Raw genomic sequence first — 6201 nt, 5'->3', positions numbered from 1 at the left:
TATTCTGGTGAAACTATGTGGTACCTTCTTCAGAGCAGGGGGATTCATATATAGGGCTTACATACTCACTGTTCAGGCAGAATGCAAATGAAGCGGCACATGTTAACTGTTCTTTGTGACAGAAAGCAAATCAGTCCCTCCTTAACTAGTGTGGTTTGTTATCCACAAAATCTGATCAGAATTGTTTCATAGGAAAACAGTTATTTATTGTGAATGATGTAACTCAACATCTTGTACTGAAAGCTGTCTGTCCGTCCTTAGTTTCGATTTCTGTGCCAGAGGATTTTTTTGTATATGCTATATTTTTATATATATGCTATATACTATATAGCTGTATATAGTATATAGGAAGTCTAATCACTTGTTGCCAGCAATAACTCTGAATCTTCTTTTGCTATACCCATAGCCATCAAACCACAACCTATCCTGTGATGTTTAAAATCCCTAATGGGACTTCGAAGCTGACAACCGACCACGCTCTTATATCATGCAGGTACCTGTGTGTCACTATTGTAAATCCAGGTCTCATTTGCTACAGCAGAAGCAGGTATGCTCGGGGATTCCAGAAGCTGCAGTGATGCACACCAAGACATGCGGCATCAGCAAGGACGTGGCAGTGGCAATGGCTTTGCAGTCACCAGTGTTTGTATAGGCTACAGCGAGGACACTTGCCAGCCTGTATATTTTGTGTTGCCCCTGAACCAAATTTGCCTGCTGCAATAGTGAAGTTTCAGGTATGATATTATGAAAATTCCTTTTTCCCCTCGGAATCCAGCAGAAAAGTCCTGAAAACCTGAGAAGAGAATAGCTGGCATAAGGATGTATTCTTCAGTGTTCAGAAGGTCTCCTGCAGCATCTCAGGGATATCAGCTGCCTTGTTCATCCCAGCTAAGGCTCATGAAACACTTATAGAAGTTGATTCTCATCAAACTCCTACAGAAGTTAAAATTGACCAATTGTTACCATCCCAGCCTGTTTCTGTAAATGTTGAGGGATGGAGAGGGACAGACGAGTGCAGAAACAGTGCATGTCACAGCAGGGCTTGTCAAACTGTCCAAGACCTTTAATTGTTGTGGAGTCTGCGACTGGGAGGCTGCAGAATGTAACTGCAGAAGCTATTGCTCTTGTGGTGCTTTGCCTTCACTTCAGCAACCTGCTTGTGATTTTTGTCTATTTTCACCTGAAGGTGAGTGACAGCCCAGAGTGTTTCGCAGCAAAACAAATTGAGATGTTGCCAAGGACCTTGACCTGTTACGGTGGTTGCTTGTTGTAAGGACTCGCTCCCTGGATAGCACCTAGAAGCCGCAGGGAAGTGGATGCTTATGCTTTCTGAATCACAGGATCTTGGTGAACTGGTCTGCTGTGCTTTGGACTTCTGAACTTTCCCAGTAAATCCTGTTGCAGCAGCTCATTACCGAGGTAATAGTTGCATGGATGAGCAAACAGCTGCCTATCTGTCAGGTGAGGTCATGTGGTCACAACTAAACATGTTATGGATCTCTTATTATCCCTCCTTAAACATTCCTTCATTTCTCTCTCAAGTGTAACAAGTTTCACTGCAATAAGAAGGTCTCATTTGATGGCCAAACACCATTTGGGCACAAGCTGAACCAAAATTTCCATGCTGGGCAAAACAAATGGATAAACTTCCTTTACGAAATTGATAGGGAAAGATGGCATTGGCTATGATCTTCCTGTCCTCAGCCCTCTCTTACTACTGGCCTGAACTGTACACTTGATCCAAATATTTCCCAGTACAGAAATAATTAGGATTTCCCAGTACAGAAATAGGATCTCTGGTTTCTGGAGATCCTTTGTATGTGCACCTAAGTATCCCGTGTCCTACCCAATAGTAAACTTTTTTTTTCACCTCCTTTCAGAACATTCCTCTCTTGTAAATGGTTTCCCTGGTGCTGAGATGGAATTTAAATTCAAATCCACATTTCTGATCTGAGTCATCATTTTGTGCTCTTTTCTACATGCTGTAGTGGCTTACACTTGGCAGCATCACTGGTGTAAAAACTTGCTTCTTGTCATGTAGACCACACTCCCGAGGCTTAAGGGTGATAATTCGTCTTGGCTGTAGAGTCTTTCTGATGCTACTGCAGTTGAAGTACCTTCTGTATTGCTACAAAGTTTCTCGAAGAAAGAAGATATATTACTGAAGCTGAAATTTAGAGTTTGACACCAAGTTGCTGTGATTTTTGACAGAAGGTGGGTAACTCACCCGGGTCTATTGCCACTAGAGGGACCACTGTAGTCATCTATTCGCCTTTGAGACTACAGCTGCCACCGTTGCTTTGCTACAAACACTTTCCTTTATTCTGTTGTGTCCTATTAAAAAATATTAGGGGGATTTGCTTCTTCTCTTATGCTGTTTTTGAAGGAGGAATGTGTCTATTAAGAGTTAGTTTTACAATGATAACATTTCCAGTGTCTAAAGAAAAATTGGCTTTTTCTGTTTGTGGTCATTGCTAATTCCTGCCTGGTACTGCTTATTGCAATTGAAAGATGGAAGTATATTCCTATATAATGTTAACTTTTGTATACACATTGTATATCTGCTTCAAATTTCCTGGTCTCTGTTTCAAATTCAGCATTCCTCAATGTGGGCTGAGAATGTTGCAGTTGAAAATATTAGGTAATGATAGAAAATAAGCAGTCAGCTTTTAATGTGCTGAGTCTCATAATGTAGACACCTGTCTGTCCCTGGGAGGTAGGGGAGAGATGTAGCTTGACTACCTTTATTTTTTTGAATGATAACTTCTGAATTGGGCTTCGTTTGGAGCAAGGAAAATACTGCTTCAATGGGAGCTGTTGTGTAGTTAAGTCTTTCCCCCCCCCGCCCCCCCGCCTTGTCTGACAATTATTGCTAGCTTTAAAAAAGCTTACAAACACATATTATAACTGCAGGGAACATGTGAGGAGTTCTCTCTGGAATCTCAGGTTCATTCTGGGAAGTCAAGCTTTTACCGGTCCTGTGCAGAATTAGGAAGGCTTTGAGCACTCGTATGGGATTGTGCAGATATGCTCGTGACTGTCATCCTCTTCTATCTCTGTGTCAGTAGCTGTCGTAAAAACAAAATGCAAAAGGGAATACAAGTTCTAGTCCTCAAGTGAAATACTTCTTTAGATCAATCTTTGCTCAGTGTATGGCTTTATAAGGTCTTTGGTTTAAAATTGTCACGCTACTATAGTAGAGAGATACTTTCTCCTGTTCAGCTTTGCTTATCCCTCCTTATTGATGGCTTGTAAAAGGGGAAAAATACAGAGCAAATGGTCTGAAAGCTGCTGTGCGAAGTTCAAAATAGCACTTCAATGTCTATATAGATGCCTGTCTGTAACATGGCTCCTGTGAAGGTTCGCTTCCTACTCAGGCTCTCGGTAGCAGATTCGTAAGTCGTTAATTCTAGGATGTCTCCCCTAGGGAAAATGTGTGCCCAAATAATCTTGAAAGGAGAGAGTAAAGTTTTAAATTAAGATTGCAGAGTAAAGAGCTTGAAAATGTGACTTATAGCTCCTGTTGTCTACATAGCTCTCTTAACTTGTTTTTCTTGTCACCTAGTTCCTGTCTATACTTCCTGAAAACAGTAAGTAGCAAGTACAACGTGGTAGTTCATCACGGGAGTTGCTGAAAATACATTTTTAATTCATTGTAGACCCTCCTAGTTATTGAGGTAATTCTCATTTCTTGTTATTTGTTTCCATTCTTAGTTAGTTTAAAGGCAGTTGATTTAGCCCTTGCTTTCTTTGCTCAGTGTGGAAATAAATAGATTAGTCACAGGGTTTTGTTTCACCTGACATTGCGCATAGTAGGAGCAAAGGAAGAGCTGAGACAAGTTCGTTTTAGTAGCTGGTCAATTTTCATGGATGGACAGCTTCTTTCAGACATAGTTTAGATCACTTTGTGGATTTGATGTCTCCTGCATTCAAGAGGTATCTAAAGGTGTAAAGCATCAATTACTATCTTGAGCACTGTAAGCAAGCAAGAACTGTTAATGACAGGTGTATTCTTTGAGCAATAAATGCTCCACATGCAGGACAGTTTTGTGCATGTCCCAAGATCTTGTACTTGACCTTTTTCCTGAGCCTGAGCACAGTGGTGTGTTCACTACCTGGCTGGTACTTTCTGGCAAGAGCAGTGTGAGCTGCTTAGCAGTTACTGTAGATTATTTTTGCTTAGGACCTCACAACGCTTGGATGGTTCTGCTTAGTAACTCCTCTCTGCTCTGCTAGAACATAGAGCAACTTGGGGACCTTGCCACCACATCCCTTCATTAACACTGCTACATTGTGGAGAATCTCACTGCAGTGTCAGTGTAAACCTGGTGGATGGCTGTGCAGTTCCTAGTATTACACATGAACTGCCGAGCAGAGCAAAACCAGTGTGTGTCTTAGGAGGGTCTAAAAACTTGTGAATCATGTTGCTGACTATATGACTTTCACCATACAGTCACGAGTATATTTATTCTATTTTACTAATGCCTCCCTTCTGAAAGCATAATTGAAGACTAAAGTTGATCAAATTGCCATGCATTTATTTAATGTTCTTTAAATCATGTTTGCTATTCCGCCAGCTCTGCTTTGAAATAGTCCCTGGCTGGTAGTACAGGGATCCAGGGCCTGTCATGTCGAGGACTGGTACAATCTTTTGCCCTGGAAAATTAACCTTTGTAGGTTGGAAGTGATCACTCCAGGAATTATTTTTATGGACAGATTAGGTAGACAGAAAGATACATACATGAGTCTATGCGAGTATTTAATTTCATTAAATTCAAGGTGAGAAAAAAAGCATTGTGGTGATAGCAAGCCTTTATGAAGTTTGAAAGAATTTTTTTCCTGCTTAATATTTAAATAAGGTGAATTTATTTACCAAATAGAAAGTATCCACAGTGTGTGTATGACTTATAAACATGTCGCTCAACAAATCCATGCACTTCCTCCTGAAACAATTTAGATCATAAAACTGTTTGTAGAAGTTAGAAATGTTAGTCAACCGAAAATGAAGCAGTCTGAAATCTTAGTACAAACCCATTTGTGGACTGATAAACCCATTTGCAGACTGATAAAATGAGTGTAATTTATGGTCTAGATACCTTATTGGCATATGTATTAAAATTCTGGTATACGTCTATTTTTCTTAGTATTGCATTAGCTGTAATTTCTATGTAATGCTTCAATTCATTTATGTATTTACACAACACACTATCAGATAAAAAAGTGCCAAAATGTCTATAAGGAGGTCATCACTTTAGCTTAATTGCGCACAAATTTCCTGCAGGCTCTGATGCTTAAGACCAATAACGAGACTGCTACAGCTAGAATAAACGCATTAGCCTATGATTTTAGAGCTTCTACCTGCTTTGCAAAGGGAGAATCATCTCTAAATGAGCCTAGTAACATTGATTTGTGATTAATCATTTTATTTAGTGACTCATCTATGATCACAGTACAACAAAAATGTTATGTTTGCTTAGTGGCATTAACTCCATTTATCTTCTCTGCATTTGGAGAATTGCCTTGTTGTCAGTGTGGGACTGGGAATACAGCTGAACAGGGCTGTTAAAGGACTTATGATGTCAGTTTACCTAAAGGAGAGTATAGGCAAAAAAGAGAAAAAAATTTTTTTGTTTTTTTTGTAACCATTCCCTTCTTTGAAACTTAATTATTCTACTTGGTCAAGCCAAACCATTTGCAGTAATGACCTTGCATCTGCAAAACAATACTAATTTAACCTTGAAAATCAGTATTATTCTAGTTGCTTCTGAATTTTTCTTTTTGAGGCCATCTCTGCAAGTTGACAAGTACTCTTAACTCTACTTTTGGGACAATTTTGCTTTATGTTTGCAGGGTAAACCCATGCTGTGATAGCACTGCATTTCTAGTTGGATGCCATCAGAATGGTTTCCTTAAAATGCACTGCTAAAGAGTGTTTATGGAAAGGGATAGTCATTGTCTCCAAGAAAACTTTCCTTAATTGCTTTATGTTAAGAAACAGTAAACCCTTGCAGCACCCCCTCCCCAAGAGAAGAAAAGGTCTAAAAGGAGCTATACCATTCTTTGCCTAGACTTGCATTCCTCAAGAACAGGAATCAACATGTTAGGATGTTGTATTTTTAATTTTTTGTATGGCTTCCCTTATTCGACAGTGTCATAATGGCGAGGATCTGCCTCCGTGGTCCAGCAAATAGAGCACTAGGC

This window comes from Nyctibius grandis, chromosome 13, assembly GCF_013368605.1.
Source record: "Nyctibius grandis isolate bNycGra1 chromosome 13, bNycGra1.pri, whole genome shotgun sequence".
In the NCBI taxonomy this organism is placed as follows: Eukaryota; Metazoa; Chordata; class Aves; order Nyctibiiformes; family Nyctibiidae; genus Nyctibius; species Nyctibius grandis.
Note: the sequence above shows the minus strand (reverse complement) of the source record.